We start from the raw sequence: 17677 nt of genomic DNA, 5'->3' as shown, positions 1-17677 counted from the left end.
GGGTTGTGGAGGCTGTGGCCAAAGAGCATTTGTGGCTAACATCACCAGTGGTGCAAAGAGGTTGAAGACCTGACGTTTAGAACCACTGAGAGGGAAGAGAAGGGGAGGAAGTGTATCCCTCTCTTCCCCCCACACACACGAATACCATCTTGCTTCTGGAGAGCAGGATGCAAGTTCTTCACGGGCAAGTTGGTGCCCTTGTTAGTCTGCTGAGCCACAAAGAGCGCAGGTCTGGCTTCCCCAGTTTGCGAAGAGGCCTATCGGTGGGAACGGGAGAGCAGCCTAATAGTTAAATCCTGAAAGAAAATCCAAAGAGAACTTCCAACCTTCCTGTAGCTGAGCACTGACAGGAACTGGCAGAGAAGCTCAAAAAGAGGCTGTGACTGCAGGCTTAACAACTCCAGTGGGTGTTACGTTTAGCTAGTGTCGGAAAGAAATGAACCCAAGGACGGGTAGGGAGGGGAATAATCGGAGAGCAATATTAAAGGTGAAGGGTATGAATAGAAAATAGAGGCCAAAATGCTGCAGGCATCAGTAACACTGCTGGCAGAAAGCAAAGTAAAAGCTGTGGGAGACCTACTTCTAGTGGAGTAACAAAGGCCGTAGAAAAAGCGAGAGAAAGGAAGAGGAGAGATGAATACAGAAAGATTCTAATAATGAATTCAGACTTCACATGTAGATGTCATTGCTGAAGGCCATGTTACCAACCAAGGACACACATTTCATTTGTAGAATGGAAGAATCAAGGCTGCAGAGCTTTTTTTTTTTTTCTTGGACAGAAAGGACCCTAAGTTTCTCAATGTTTTTAAAATGGCACGCATGCTTTCAGCCCTTTTATTGGAAGCGATCAATGGGTCAAGACACTAAGATGTAATTCCAAATGAAAAGCAGAATTGTCCTTAGAGTCAAAGGAGGACAGTTTCTATGTGAAGTGTGCTACTTGATGGAGCTTGCCTGCAAACTTATTAGCACAAAATAGAAGCGACAAGGACTTGCTTTAAAAAAAAAAAAATAAAAAAAACCACCTTTTATAATAAAACTATCCTGTTATTTAACTAATATATAACTCCTTATATAATGCCTCTAATTGTTCTCATAGTAATTATAACTCCTGTCTTGGCAAATTATGCATTTTGGCTATTTTATATCTTAAGGGTGAATTTGTAAGTAGTTTATAAAGGTTCAATAGATCAGATTAAACAGTTCTACTCTTAGGCCAGGTCCACGCTACAGCTGAAGGTCAGCTTACGGTACGCACTTCCACCTACGTAAAAAAAAAACATAGCTGGAGTAGACATACCTTTATCTGAGCATCAGCACCTTCCCCATGCAGGAGGTTGATGGGAGAAATGGAGGAGTTTTGGCATAGATGGGGGCACCCTCAGCGTTCATTTTAGTGGATCTTTATTAGCCCTGCTAAATCAAACTCTGATAGATCAATCACTACAGCATCGACCTTCTGGGAAGCGAAAACATGGCTTTAATTCCTCACCACAGGAACAGCACCAGAAGCAGCAGTTGCATATGGACACAATCTCAATTTAATTCTTCCTTAAATACCTCCCACTCAGAAAATAAAGTATGCAGAGAGAAAAAGGCTACAAGGAATATTCAAGGTCCTAATGATTCTTAATTGTGTACCATGAAAGTTTTTAAACTCTACCATCTACACTCATATCAGTAAATGCATGATTTTCTTTACCTTCTGACACAGCAGAACAGAGTCCTTGCAGTCCCAAAACTTACAATGATTGCATCAGAAAAAAACGAAGCCCCTGTGAATTCACCCTATTGATACAGTATGATCTAAGAGAAAATTACTTCCAATGTATTCCAAAGTCTCCAGTAGCTCTTCTTCTGCTCTATGAAGTTTGCCAAGGTTGGTAGGACAATAGTGTTGTCTGATCTGTGGACCTCATACAGAGGATGAGTTGGGGCAGAGCTAAGCTGAATGTTAGAACATTAACTGAAATTCCCTGCTATTCCAATATTCATATTGCAGCCTGAATGACTTCTAGTTTAGACCCACAGAAATGACAAAATGGCACAAACAAAATGAGCACAAAAGTGCAGTGGTTACAAGGAGAGCAGAGTAATTACACACACACACAAATGGGGTACACGCGTGTGAATTACCACATGACTCTTGAGAAGCACAGACAAAAGTGAGCTGTGCACATCATCCCAAACAAATGCTTGTAAGGGACAGGGCACTAGACGGGCACTTAGAAACAAGAGTTCTATTCCCCACTCTGAAGATGACATTGGACAAGTCACTTCCCCCGATGTGCCTCTGTTTTTCCCATCTGTAAAATGGGGATTTTACACTGGTCTCCTTTACCAAAGGGCTTTGTCATTTCCCGATAAGAACTGGGCATTGCTATTAGATCCACTAACTTACAGAATAGCCAAGTGTGAGTTTTAAAACATGGAAGTCTACAATTTTTGTACCCCTCTAGACAGCAAAGTGCTTGTGTTAGAGTTAGTCCACACACACGAGTTTTGGAGGGAAAAAAGTTGTAGCCTACAGCAATTAAATTTCTGTCCAATACATGGTGTTGTGAGGCTGTTAAGATGCAATCCAAGGACCTGCCTGTACAGTGCGAGCTACTGGAGAGTAGCAAGTGTCCACATCCCAGTGCAGAAGGTTTCTGCTACCAGCCTTGATGGTCTGCACAATTTGTAAACTAGGGGCTGTCTATTAATTGGAGTTAATGCATGTGGTTAATGCAAATGAATGCCACACTCACGGGGGCCTCTGGGGTGTGGGTGCCCCTCTTCCCCCACTGCCTCGCTACCATCTGCTCTTCTTACACCCTTCTCCTCCTGCCTTGGGACCACCCTAGCCAAGATACTCAGGATCGGAAGCCTCCTGTGCAGAGTGGGGGCCAGGCAGGGGGACTAATGTTGGCATGTCCTCCTTCCCCTCCCATATCTCCACTGTGATGGGCAGGACAGGTATCCTGTCTGTGTTGTTCCCTATGGGTCAGGACTGGCAGCTGTTTGTGGCTGTCAGAACAAGCCTTCAACTTGGTGAATGTTCTGCTGAGAGAGGCCCAATGCACCCACCATCTCTCTCACTTCCCCCGAGACACACACACTTCACCCACAGCATCCAAAACTATTTAAAAAAAATGGCATTCCATTATTATTTAAGGAGGCGAATTAACTGTGATTAATCGTGACTTTTTTAATCTTTGCAATTAATACCTTTAATCACTTGACAGCCCTACTCTATACACAGGTTAAACCTGTCTAGTTCAGCACCGTTGGGACCTGACCAGTGCTGAACCAGAGAATTTGCCGGACCATGGGAGGTCAATATTGTCTAGCAGCATCACCAACACTGCCACTGCTTGCTGGGCTGTTAGAAGACATTTGGGAGTAAATTAGAGCTAAAAAACAGCACAGAGCCAGGACTGGGGGCTGCAAACAAACTTTATGGGACTGTTGGAAACTTGGCCACACCCATGAAAAGTGAACATTTGGCAAACTAAAATCATGCCGGACCCCAGATGTTGCTGGACCAGAGAGTGCCGAACTAGAGAGGTTCAACCTGTACTTGTTACCCATTCAGAATCAAACTATGTCTGTCTCGGTCCTCAGGCAGAAGTAATTTCAGGGGAGAAATTCACACATTCAGAGAACACTGCTGTTAGGCTATTTTAATATCACAAACCTACCTGGAACTGGGTCAATGGGAACAATACAAGTGTGAGGTGAAAGGGGCAAGGTACATACAATTTTTCACAAGACTCTGCAGTTTATCACATAAGTATTACCACGTACCCCTGAGCAAAACTTTCCTTTTTTCTGTTCTTTATAGAGGTTTCCAGTCATTGCTTTTGATTTTCTGACACATTGGTATAAACAACACTGAAGAAAGAAAGATAATGACATACAAACAAATGGGGTAAAAATGGGACCAGGTCTACAAAGCCCAGCACCCAAAAGTTAACCTTCATTTCAGGTACTTTTAATCTGCGCACCCCTACTTCATCCCTCTTATGCTAAAGCACCGATAGCCTAACCACATGGTCACTTTATCATTGGCCCCACAGGACCCCGGTCTTTGCAACCCAATGGTTTAGGAAATTATAGAGAAACGTTTTTTGTGAACAACAACAACAAAAAGTTGGCTCCCACATGGGTCAGTATTAGAACCTTTCCTGTTCAGAACACTGGTGCCTGGAATCATGGCAGGGAGCCCCCAGCAGGGGGAGTAACATAGAGCCCCTGTTCAGTCCCTACAAACACTCAAGATGGCACTCTGAGTTCCTCAGGAGGAGGAGGACTCCTCCAGTCCAATGAGCACAGAAGGGAGGGAAGGGGATGGTCACTATATCCAGCTATATTCACCTCTTGGACCAGATCCTGCGCCCCACTTAGGACTAAATCAAGAATAGCCTCTTCCCTTGTGGGTTCCAGAACCAGCTGCTCCAAGCAGCCGTCATATAAGAGATCAAGAAATCCTTATCCGCACATCCCGCCCTGAAGTGACAAGCACCCATTCAGTATGGGGGTAGACGAAATCCCCCTCTATTATTGCATTTTGGTTTGTTTTTCTTATAGCCTCTCTAATCTCCCTTAGCATTTCATAGTCACTATCATGGTCCAGTCAGGTGGTCGGTAATAGATCTCTACTGCTAGATTCTTATTATTAGAGCATGGCATTATTATCCATAGAGGTTCTATGGAACAGTTTGGCTCATTTACAATTTCTACTTCATTTGATTCTACACTTTCTTTCATGTAGAATGCCACTCCCCACCAACACAAAGCTTTAGAAGAAAATGGTATTTTCATTGTAACTATGTAATAGCCATACGGGCACCAGCAGTTGTCCCAGTCCAAAAATCTCTTAACTACTGTTGCCACGGAACAAAAACATTAATGAATCCCTAGTTTAAAATATCTAAATAGTGAAAGTCTTAGTTAGATTAGTAACTAATCATTTTAGTAACACACAGCTACACTTTACATTATATCTATCCCCAAACCCTTGAAGTGCATTTCTGCTCTTGAAAAATGAACTGTGGGATTCCATGTTTGTGGTGGTTCAAGATGTTCATAGTTCCTACATAAAAATACTGTTTTTAACTTGTAAGTCTTGAAAATGCAACAAGGATCTGAGAACCAAGACTGGATTTATTCTATCTTGAGCATCCTCATCTACAGTCAGGATCACTGCTAGACTTCCTTTACATTTGTGCTGCTCAGTGAGCCCTGGACCATCTGTTTGCCTCAGTCAATGCACAGGTGTAGCCAAATAGCATTTACTTAACAATCCTGATGATGAGGCCTAAGGAGAATAGCATCCAACTCATTCTCCCATAGCTGATTCTACAGAGCCAACAGAAATAAGGGCTACTAAAAACGAACTCCTCGCCGAAGTCAGCCTATACCACCGAATAAAGACAGGGCCCAGCTCTGCTGTGTTAAATGGTGATATTAGTTTTCAAAGCAAAATTGTACGTTAAAGTTCGGATGAGGTCAGATAAGTTGGCTTCCTCCCAGTTAGTATTCCCCGTATCTAAGTTGGCATGGGGCGAGAGGTAAAGAATTGCCACAGAACAGAATCTAGCTAAGAGGAAGAAAACAAAGAGCAGGTGTAGTTGGGCAATTTTCATCATGGCAAAAGGTTACCAGCAGGGTTCCCCAATGCTCTGTTCTAGGAGAGGAGTTAAATGTGTTTATTCATTCACAGACAAAAACTAGATTGTGATAAGGAGGAGGTGAGATTGAGTGTATGTATGCACAAAATGGTGTTTAAACACGCACACGGCAGAGGTGTTATAATTAACCCACAACCAAGCATTGTAAACTTCAGATATTCAGAATGAAAGGTTCATTTCAAAGTCTAAATAAGAGAAGGCATAGAGATGTACAGTTAGGGCACCAAAGAACCTTAGTGCTGGCATGTCATGATGCTGTAGAATAACCATACAGTTACGATTGCTGCATAATAGTTTTTCTTTAACCTAACTTTTTGTGTGTAAAAAAAAAAAAAGCGCTCCATAAGTATCAGAGTTGACTGAGTTTTTAACTTGATGGGAAATGTGAAGCATCTGAGTGTTAGGATCATGTGAGATCAATCAAAACGGTGAGGTTTAGAAAACCTGACCTATGAGGAAAGGCTGGAAAAGCTGGGTGGGGTTAGCCTTGAGTAAAGAAGATTGTGGGGCAAAGGGGACTTGATAACAGCATTCCAATACATCAGGGCCGGTTATAAAAAGGAGGGGTATTAACTGGTCTCCACGTCCGCTGAAGGGAAGCCAAGAAGCCCAGGGCTTCATCTGCAGCAAGGTCAAATATTCAGACAGACATTCTCAAGGTTTTTAAGCTGTGCAAGTGGCTTCCAAGGGAGGTTGTAGACACGCCACCACTGGAAGCTTTGCAGATCAAGTCGGACAAGCGCCTATCGGGACTGGCCTAGTACAATGATCCTTGATGACTCCAACATGCCTTCTGGCCCGTGCCTAGGATTCCATGGAACACAAAGAATGCAATGCTGATGCAAAGCCACCAAAGCTGATGCTATGCTCCCTGCGTGCCACCGCCACTTCGGTAGTGGGCCAGCTGGGGGCCTTGCTGTGCTCAAGTTCTTCCCCCACATCCTCCGCCAATGCAACAGCTGGCATAACTTCAAGCAGCTAAGTGGCTGCTCTAGGCAGTGGAGGTGCCATTTCGGCCCCACATCTGGCCCACAAATGGAGGAATGCCATGTGGGTTGACAGCCGCCTCCCTTCAGCCCTATCTGTGCCAAGCACAAAGGGAATCCAGGGTTTCTCCACAGCGCACTCAGCCATCAGGTTACCAGCTTTATTCAGAGCTGCTCAACAGCCACGCAAGTAGAGTCCTTGGAAACACCCAGGTACGGCAACAGAAGCAGTCCCTTAAACACAAGGAAATATCAGAATGTTGCTTCCTTATGTTAATTGCTTAGCTACAGCTTTAAGGCTGGCCCTGTAGGGCCCTGTATTGCTGCTACATCATCCCTCTCTTCTCAAGCTGGCTAAAAATCTATGATGCAGCCGACAGGCCGCACTTCGCAGGGTAGAGATTCCACAAACTGAGTCCAAACGTGGGAATTAGCATTCACCTCTCTCCAGCTAGATCCAAGGAATCCCATTCAACTGGATGGGTCCCAAAGTGCCTTCTGGTCCACATTATTCAAAACCATCCTTTGAAGCTCATAACACTTCTCAGGGTTAAGACTGACTGTGCTTCCCCGCTAGACAAGTTACATACACTCCCACATTCACTTTGCATTGAACATAATGGACTCCAGAGATGCAGAACCATATTCAAAAAGGCTTTTCACTGATACTGTAGGAGATTACCCTCACACCATTTTCTCCATGTATACTTTTGAGTAGTTACTAGTGGTCCGGCTGGGTGCTTGCAAAATGATGTAATTAGAATTTCAGTGTCCTTGATTATGCATGGCGAGCAGCTGGATATATTCAAAAGCTCAGGGCTCTAATTATGGGCCACCTTAATGAGAAAAATGAAATGCTAGATTATAAGTCATTTAGGATCCACGTTTGACATATGGAATCATATGTTTGAAACACTTCCCAGGAACGTTAGTCATCTGATCCATACCAAGGGCTGGAGATCCAGCCTAAGAAAGTTGATGAAATGTATTTCACTAACGCACGCTGTATGACTAATTGGTTTTTATTTACTAACCGGTTCCTTAGCAGGCTAACGGTGGAGGTGGTGGTGTGATTTTGTCTTTTATTTGTTTTAGTTAGTACCTCTGAATGTTCTAATTGGATGTGCTTTAATTGGAACTTTGCTGAAGCAGGACTGGCCATGCTGAATGTACCATTGGCAGCCTTGGAATACTTTCAAAACGTATGGCTTAGTTTCTTCAGATTAAAACTGAATTCTTCAGGTTTCATTTCCTTATTATGTTTTCTCCTGCGGCACAAGGAAGAGTTGTAAATGTCCATTACAAACAGGTGTCTGCCTTTGTGCTATTGATGGATGACTAGGAAGATGAGTCATCACTCATTGAAAAATCAGGGTTAGATTCCTTTTGAACTGAAACAAAGCTTCCAGGAACACCCAGACGAGACTGAACCATTTGGATCCAGCAGTGATAGGAGATAGACAAGTTCACTGATGGGGGAGCAAAGAGACCAGCTGCCCCAGGGTCCTTTCAATTCCCACTGGAGTGCCGTGCAGCATGAACTGGGTGGCTCTTAAGGGCTGGGCGTGTCCTGAGCTCTGGGCAGGGCTGGAGGTTGTGGTGGGGCTGATGTGGGGTGTTTGCTGCTTCTGGCCCTGCCCCTTCCACCTGAGGCCCCATCCCTTCCAGGAATGCAGAGCCAGGGGCTTTCCTGCCCCAGGGGCCTGGCATGGCTCTTCGCTCCCCTGGAGATAGATGGACTGGTTCTAATAATTGGGATTCTCTTCCCTATTGCTCCTCCACCAACATGAGGACAGAATGGGCCAAAGTTACTGGCTGCATTCCTGAGCTGGCTTTGAGTGCAGCCAACAGCATTTTCCCCGAATACAGGGAACAGACCTGATTTTACACGTAGGCCAGGTCTACACTACAGGGGAAGGTGGAATTAAGGTACTCAGCTCCAGCTATGTTAATTACATAGCTGAAGTCAATGTATCTTTACTCAAGTTTCTGCGTGGTTTGCACAGTGGGAGGTCAATGGGAACAAATGCTCCCATCAGCTTTCTTTAATCCTCGCTAAGAGCAGGAGTGCCAGCATCTGAGTTTGATTTAGTGGATCTTTACTAGACCCACTAAATCAAAGTCTGGAAGATCGACAACAGCAGCACAGATCTTCCACATAGTGAAGATGTGGCCAAAGAACTCGTGTAGTTCCTTATCCAAAGCCCAATGAAAATCAGTGGAAATGTTGTAGGCCTGATTCAAGACCTGAGATCTAAGTCAAAGACTGTGAACCAAAGTCAGGCCATGTAGTATAACAAATGCCAATAAGTTGAGTGTCCAGTACATGAACTTGACTCCGATACCACTAGCATTGCTACAAACTGTGAATATATAAAACACATGCCAGCCAGACAAGGTAGGCAGCCCAATCTGGCACAGGATAAGATGGCTTGACAGAAGTGATGAACACAGACTTCCCTGCCCACTGAGAGAAGATGTTGGGTGCTCAATACTTTTGCAAAATCAGACGCTTATTTATGTGGGCAAGTATGGATTTAAGAGCCTGACTTTCAGCTTGGCCCAGGTGTCCAGCTTAACAGTCCACCCAAGACTGGAAACATACAACTAATACGAGTCATAAACATCTGAGATTGACTGATGATAGCTTTCCTGCCAGTGTTGATTTTGCAGCTGTAAAGTGAGAAGTGTCAAGACCTTTGAAGGCGAGAAGTCTGAGCTGTACATCCTGCTGCAAGGCGAGAAGTCTCCCTTTCCAATGGTACAAAACTCCTAGCTCATGAAATGAAATAGCATCTTAAATCCATCCCTCACGTAAGACAGAGTTTGATGTTCTGAATCAATGAAAGTGACCCCTATGATCACCCTACAAACTTGAGCTAATCTAATCTTGCAGGGGCACTCCCCATTTGGAGAAGTGTGGATGGAAACAGATCTCTGGTAGCTTGATTTATTTTTCCATGGCACTGCTCAAAGGTTTGAGATGGTATCATAAATCCAGGAGGAGATGGGTAGAGTGCAAGTGAGGAAGTCAACGGTGCCTGATGAGTGGAATTTATCACCAGTGTGACATATCAACATATGTATATGTGTTGATGGGGGAGAGGAAGTCTATTACAGCTTCTCTAAAGTAATTACATTATCCACCCAGTTGGGCTTTTGAATGCTTTTTCTGCCACATGCGGTTGTAGTTTTGAGAGTGGGTTTCTGAGTCAAGAAAAAGGAATATCAAGTTGATAGGTGTCAAGGAAGAGATCATATTAACTATGCTCTTCAAGTCCTAATGAATAAGATCAAAGTTACATTTTGAAGGCTTCCATAGTTCTAGAAATGATTTAATCAGATATTAAATCATAATGAATGCCCAGCAAATGATCCCATAAACTCTTCAGTTCATAATTCTTCTACTAGACCTTTGATTTAGTTTATGACAGGTGCTATGTTATTCCTCACAGAAACCCTGATAGGGAGCATAACATCTGGAATGCAATATTAACTGATTTTTTAAATAAGCAGCAGACAACTTGCCAAAAGAGAGAGGCTTTTCAAGGACATGCAATGCAACTAGGCAGATGACAATGACTCCCATTCTCTGGATGTCAGAATGATCAGCTGTATTCACAAAAATGGTCCACTCAAGATGCAAACCCAGCTCTTTGCCACAACCACACATGAATAGTTTCTTATCCATGAAACTAGAAGAAAAGGAGATGAGGCAGAATGAATAAAATGGGGGAAACTGGGAGAAAAGTTTCCAGATAAGCCCATTCCTCAACTGATATAAATTGGCACAGTTGTAATGAATTCAATAGCACTACATTAGTTTACATCCATTAGGAATTCTGATTTAGTGCCCACGGGATAGAGATGGATAACACAATCTGACTTCCTGTCTTTGGAAAGAATGGCCATTAGCACTCATCTGTCATAGCAACGGGGCCATTATAAATGGATTATATTAAACTACTATTCAGTAGGTCTTCTTGGGCAACCATGAGAACTTTGAAACTAGTGGACAAGAACGGTTACCTGAAAGGATTCTGGAAAACCAATGTTCTGTGGCTGGGAAGATTACAAGAAAATTTCAAAGACACAATAAAGGCCCAACTTAAATTTATACCCCAAATTTAAAAACACAGTAAGAGAACAAAACAAATTCCACCATGGATTAAGAACCAGGTAAAAGAAGCAGAGACAGATAAAAAGACATCCTTCAAAAGGTGGAAGTCAAATCCTAGTGAGGAAAATAGAAAAGACCATAAACTTTGTCAAATTAAGTGTAAAAATATAAGAAAAGCCAAAAAAGAATTTGAAGAAACAGCTAGCCAAAAACTCAAAAAGTAATAGTAAAATGTTTTTTAAGTACATCAGTAACAGGAAGCTAAGTAAACACCCAGTGGGGCCCTTGGACGATCGAGACGCTAAAGGAGCACTCAAAGATGATAAAGTCATAGCGGAGAAGCTAAATGAATTGTCCCATTAGAGGAGGTTTTGGAACAAATTGATAAATTTAACAGTAACAAGTCACCAGGACCAGATGGCATTCACCCAAGAGTTCTGAAAGAACTCAAATGGGAAATTGCAAAACTATTAACCATGGTTTGTAAGTTATCCTTTAAATCAGCTTCCCTACCTAATGATTGGAAGATAGCTAATGTGATACCAATATTTAAAAAGGGCACTAGAGGTGATCCTGGTAATTACACACCGGTAAGTCTAATGTCAGCACTAGGCAAATTAGTTGAAACTATAGAGGTACACCTATCTCATAGAGCTGGAAGGGACCTTGAGAGGTCATTGAGTCCAGTCCCCTGCCCTCATGGCAGGACCAAGTACCAGCCCTGACAGATTTTGCCCCAGATCCCTAAATAGCCCCCTCAAGGATTGAACTCACAACCCTGGGTTTAGCAGGCCAGTGCTCAAACCACTGAGCTATCCCACAATATAAAAGCTAGGGGTCACCAAATGAAAGTAATAGGCAGCAGGTTTAAAACAAATCAAAAAAAAGGAAATTTTTCTTCACTCAGCGCACAGTCAACCTGTGGAACTCCTTGCCAGAGGATGCGGTGCAGGCTAGAACTTTAACAGGGTTTAAAAAAGAGCTAGATAGATTCACGGAGGTTAGATCCATCAATGGCTATTAGCCAGGATGGGTAGAAATTGTGTCCCCAGCCTCTGTCTTGTGAGGTGGGTGACAAGGGAGGGATAACATGAGGATTACCTGTTGTGCTCCCTCCCTCTGGGGCATCTGGCATTGGCCACTGTTGAAAATAGGACACTGGGCTAGATGGGCCTTTAGTCTGACCCAGCCTGGCTATTCTTATGAACTAGCCAATTAGCCCGTCATAAGACGGGATTTTCAGGTCTCTCCTCCACGTCGGTCTTCTCTCCTGAGCATCCGGTCTCTCGCTCCATCTCTCTCTCTCTCTCTCTCTCTCTTTCCTCCTGCTACTGCCTCCCTTCCCCCTCTCTCTCAGCTCTCCTCCGCCTCCTGCCTCTCTCTCTGTCTCTCTCTTTCTCTTCTCCTCCCACTCCTGCCTCTCACTCGGGGGACCGCGGAGCTCAAACAGCTGTTTGGGCTCTGCACTACCCGTGCTGCATGGGGAGCACAAAGCCCGAATGGCTGCTTGCGCCACTTGCTCCCCCATGGCAGCCCGGCTGAGCGGCGCAGAAGTCAGCCAAGCGCCATGGTGGGAGGCGAAGGGGGGTGGGGCGGTGACATTCACGGCCAGAGGGAGGGGCCTGCAGCCGCTGTCACGCCGCACGTCACAGCCCTGCCCCCCTTCCCCTCCCTCGATGGCACTCGGCTGACTTCTGTGCCACTCAGCCGGGCCACCGCGGGGGAGCAAGTGGCCGTTTGGGCCCCACACTCCCCAAGCAGCACGGGCTGCCCAGAGGGAACAGCCAGCATTTCGGCGTTACAGACTCTCAGACGCTGGGCTACTATATATATGATTGGCCAAACAGGAAAACTGACCAGTCTAGATATAGTGTCATAAATACTCTATTAATTAAGAGATATCAATCTAATTCCCCCAGAGGGACATTGAAGTCTGGAACCAAAGTAACTTTGTTTGGAGAAACTATGAACTAAAATATAAAAAGGAAAAAAAGCGTTGAAGAGAAATACACGGAAATGGCAGCAACTGATTCAGCTCATTAATATAAATCTACAATTAGTGACAAAAATAAAATCCTGTGCAGCATTGGGGGGGGGGGGTGCGCGCACGCACAGCATTGGGGAGAGGGGGGGGTGTGCGCACGCACAGAGCATTGGGGAGAGGTGTGTGTGTGAGAGAGAGAGAGAGAGAGAGAGAGGGAGAGAGAGAGAGAGAGAGATTCATGCCTGAGAGATGGTTTCTCATTAACTGGTCTGTGGAAACTACAAGGGAGAAGAGGTAAGGGACTAGGCCCCCTTGTCCCCTGCAAACCCTCATGCAGAGCGAGTGAAAACAACAGCAGCAAGTTTGGTAGGAATTTTTCAAATATTTTACCAGTTTTTAAAAAAGCAAGCTGGGAATGTCAAACTTTTGACAATTTTTTTGACCATCAAAGAATTTCAGCCAGCTCTGCAGTTGGTCTAACTCCCCCTGCTACCCTCCTCCCCTAAATGTTAACACAAATGGTCAGGTTTGAATTTTCTTGACCTAAAAGATTTCTTGAACATGTGATAATTAGAACATTTCCAACAGCTCTGCCTCAGAGTTGGGTCTCACTGGTCCGATGCTTTTCCCAGATGCCCTTCTCACCCCCCCCCCCCCATCCTCACATGCTCCTTGTTGCCTCAGTTGCAATCACCTCAGGGAGAGCATCCTGGCCGCCTCCTCTACCCACTGAGGTGAGGCAGCCTCCTTTGCATTTCACCAGCTCTTCAATTCCCTGGAGCAGAGCAATACCCCCTATGATTCCTTCAGGCACAGGGACACTGCAAAGTCATGTGACAGGCTCCCAGCCACCCCCTCATAAACATAGGTCACTCTACCATACCTACTAGCCCAGTAAGCCTCAAGAAACGCACTGTCTTTGCCTGGTTAAACCAGAATGACACAAACTCAGGTTTTATCCCATCCAGCCTTTCTAGCTTGCAAGGGTTTCTCCCAAGTTTCCATTCCTGAACAGCTTTCTCCTGTGATGGGGTGGGCTAGGTCCAGAGGGCAGCTGCTGGAGACCTGGTGACCCCACCACACCCTGCCACAGTAAAAGGGCACTAGAGAGGTCCTCCAAGCAGCGTAGAGTGGCTGTCTGGGAAGTAGCCAATCAGGGCCCAGCAGGCTAGTATAAGAAGAGCTGCAGGGCCAGCATGAGCTCAGTTCCTTGCTAGAGTAACAGAGGCGAGGCGAGGCGAGGCGAGGCGAGGCGAGGCGAGGCGAGGCTGAGGGGAATGTGAAGGTGCTCTGGGCTAGCTGCTGGGACTAAACCAGGACAAAGCCCTGAGATGGGGGTGAAGAATGTGCTAAAGCCATGGGGCAGTGATTCAGGGAATTAGAGCAGCATAAGGGAGCACTGCAGGGTGGCTATCAGTATGGTCTCTGGGCTGGGATCTGGAGTAGCAGGTGAGCCTGGGTCTCCCTGCCACCAGCAGGGGAATCAAACTTTTTTAGTGACCTACCTGCAGAGCTGGGGCCAAAGAGGCCCGTGAAGGGTGAAGATGTTGCCTCCAGGGAAGGATCCGGGGGTGCAGAGCAGGGACCACTTGAGAAAGATGTTCCAGGAGCACAGAGCAAGGCCCCATTGGACTTGTACCCTGGAAGGGCTTTGCTCTCTTATCCTAGGCAGGCTGCACGTGACAGCTAGAGGGCTGAGTCGCAGACGATCCACCACGGAGAGAGAGGAAGAGGGTGCAGGCACAAACATTGGCAGGGGATGCTTGTGCCATGACACTCCCACTCACCACAGCTTCTTCGCCTTTTCTCCCTGCTGACTCGGGCCCCGAAGGGAGCCTTCTTGCTCCCTACCACAGTGACAAACCTTGCTCCTAATCTGGGATCCCCCATTCAGCCCAGGCAGGGCTCACTCTTTGACCAGAGCTGTGAGAGCACCAGCCTGTTGGCAAGCTGCCCTGTAACAAGCACCTGGGTCTGTAGCAGCAGGAAAGCAAAGAGCATTGCCCAGTGGTTAAGGCAGGAGCAGGAGAGGAGTTCTCATGGCCCAAGCAGGAGGGTGAGCTGTTCCAGAGCCACCGCTCTGCTGGAAGGGAAAGCCCTTGGTATGTAGTAAAGGGAGAGTGTTCGGTGCCCTTGAGAAACAAAGGAAGAGAAAGAGGGACCAGTGACTTCTAAGACCAGAGCAGCCTGCCTTCCCCACAACTTCTCTCTGACCCGCGGAGATCAAGCCATAAGGAGGGAGGAGAGCTCTCAGCCCTGTGGGTCGGAGGGTCACTTGTGGGGAATAGCGGAGGACTGTTCTAGCTTACAGTGGGGCCCCAGAGCCCCTGGACCTACAGGGAGCAAGGACAACATGAAGGTCCCTTTGCTACCTGTCTCCTTGGGCTGCATCTCCTGGAGGCCCGGCCCAGAATTTGGCCCAGGAGTGTTAGTGTAGGAAGGCCCCAGTTCCTGTCTTTCTGCACTGCTCCCGGACTGTTTGAGGATACCCCTGTGCTTCTCAAGCTTTCCTGAGTCATCACAGGGATGGCGGAGGAGGCTGGCTCTGGGGACTAATTGCCAGAGGAGGAGTTGAAGTTGCAGTAAGCAGCCTGTATTCTGAATCAAGTCATGGTTGTGTTTGCTTGGGTAGGAATGGCTGAACTTCACTACTTGTCACGAAGGAGCATGCAACAGCAAATGTAATTTGAAAACCATTATAATGCTACCCAGCGCATTAAAACAAAGGGACATGGCATATATATCCACCAGAAGAGTCAGATTTCCTGAGCAGTTCAGCATTAGCAGAACTGTCAACTCAAAACTAAAAAGGGCTGAAAATGTCCCTGCAACATAATAAAACCATGACAGGGATACATAATAGCTAGTAAATTAAAACAAAAAGGGAAAACTCTAGACAAAATAATCCTGCTGCCAGACACACAGCCAAATGTACCAAGCCTACAGGAAAACCATATCCCAGTATCCAGTACTGCTAAATAGCAACAGCTCATGAACGATGAAATATGAAGTCCAAACTAAGCAAAGAGCAGCATTCGTTTAAGGTAAGAGTTTACAGTGGCTAATTTTCAAAGGAGAAAATCCCTGAAAAGAGAGGATAATTTGCTCTCACCTTTCTTAGCCTGGAGTGTGGATGCCCGGCTGGCCAGAAAGACTCTGCTTCGTTGATCCAAGAGAAGGTTAAGAGGTGACTTCAGCATGGTCCACAAGTACTCACAGGGGAGGAGATTTCTGATTGGAGATGGCTTTTTCATCTAGCAGAAAAAAGGCATAACAAGGTCTAATGTTTGCAAACGGAACCTTGATGGGTTCAAACTAAAAATAAGACACCAACTGCTTGTAGGGAGGAGAATTAGCCATCGGAGTCCCTAACAAGGACTGGATGGATACTCCAGCTCTTTAAATCAAGACAATGTGTTCCTAAAGGTTGGGCTATAGCCCACGCAAAGGTTAGAGGCTTGGTGCAGAATTGTCTGTGTGCAGTTCACTGGCCTGTGTTATTCAGATCATACATAATTGTCCCAATTGTCCCTTTTCAGGGGGAGGCAGGGGCGTGTTTTGGTTTGGTTTTGGCCGGTTGTTTGGGATGAATCTATGAATTTTTGAGTTTTGGAGGAACAAACAGTTTATTTTCCCTACAGAAAACACTTAAGGGGCAAAACTGGTCTATTCTCCAAACCATAACCAATAATGGAGCTGATAACAAAATCCCTGGATTGGAGCCACTCGCTCCACCACCTGAATCATAACGAAACTGAAGGGTAAGGCTTGAGGCCGTATTTTTTCAGCAGCATAATGCTATGGCACGTGTCTGTGAACCGTGGGCTTCACTGAAGTCAGTAACATTCTTTTCATTGGCCTCAGTGGCTTGGGATGAGGCCTACTGAAGTCAATGGGGGGAAAAAACCCTCCTGTTGATTTAGATGGAGTCAGCATCTAAAGCTTCTCTCACATTATTAGGCAGAGAAAAGGGCTATTTGGTTGTTTATTTCAGATCCTCCTTCAGCCTCAATTTCCCATAAACGAAATGCAACCCCCCCTCCTCCACCTACTGGAATGCAATGATTTTAATTAACAGATTAATTTACCAACCTGGGTAGATGTTTAAGCAAAGCATAACTATACTAGTAACTGAAAACATAACCGACTTTCTATGCTGAATTTTAGTTACAATAATTTACAGTGAGTTTCTGCATTCTGATAAATGCTTAATTGAAAAGGAAAATGCAAATTACAACATGGCTGTAAACTAGCCCCTTAATCTCATTAAGGCTAAGATTTTCAGAGGATCCACAAGGAGGTAAGTGTCAAAATCCAACTGAATTTCAATGAGCTTTAGACTGCTGGTGAACATTGGTCAAGTCACTTTGCCTTCCACTACCTCATTTTCCCCATGTATAAAATGGGGTGATGATAATGACCTTCTCAGAGATCTACTGAGCAGCAGTATTATAGAAAAGCAAGGAATTGTTACCTACTCCCAAAGGCTTTCCATAAAGATAGCTTTAAATGCTACATTGAAGGTGAGGTCCTGTACCACCTTAGGGCATGACTACACTAGGGAATTATTTATTTCAAAATAATAGCTCCTGAAATAACTTTGGAAATAAACTTATTCCCTCTGGCAATCAGGAGTACAGATTTCAAAATAACCAGCCTGTTAGTTCGAAATAACGGGCCTGGTAGTGTGGACACGCCACTTGTTATTTTGAAATAACTCCCCGGTGTAGAACAGGGCTTAGAGACTAGTAAAGAGTGCATATGGTATAATGAGCTTCTGTGGGCAAAACTCACATCTTCAGTGGGTTGTGCCCATGAAAGCTCATGGTGCCATATGTATTTTTTGTTGATCTCTAAGGTGTTGCAAGACAACTCATTGTTTTCTAAGTTACAGACTAACACAGTCCCCTCA

The 17677-nt window shown here is 45.2% G+C and overlaps 1 long non-coding RNA gene across 5 annotated transcripts in view; it reads right to left on the bottom strand.

Annotated features, from left to right (window-relative positions):
* Positions 1-17677, bottom strand: part of LOC112546584 (uncharacterized) — a 387426-nt gene that overhangs the window by 297932 nt on the left and 71817 nt on the right. For all 5 annotated transcript variants that reach the window (XR_012903931.2, XR_003090320.3, XR_012903930.2 and 2 more), the window contains exon 2: positions 15878-16019. This is a non-coding gene — a long non-coding RNA (uncharacterized LOC112546584). The remainder of the gene's footprint in view (positions 1-15877; positions 16020-17677) is intronic.

The sequence above is a fragment of the Pelodiscus sinensis genome, chromosome 4 (genome assembly GCF_052426305.1).
Source record: "Pelodiscus sinensis isolate ZL-2025 chromosome 4, ASM5242630v1, whole genome shotgun sequence".
Taxonomy (NCBI): domain Eukaryota; kingdom Metazoa; phylum Chordata; order Testudines; family Trionychidae; genus Pelodiscus; species Pelodiscus sinensis.
Note: the sequence above shows the minus strand (reverse complement) of the source record. Positions and strands in the feature narration are given on the sequence as shown.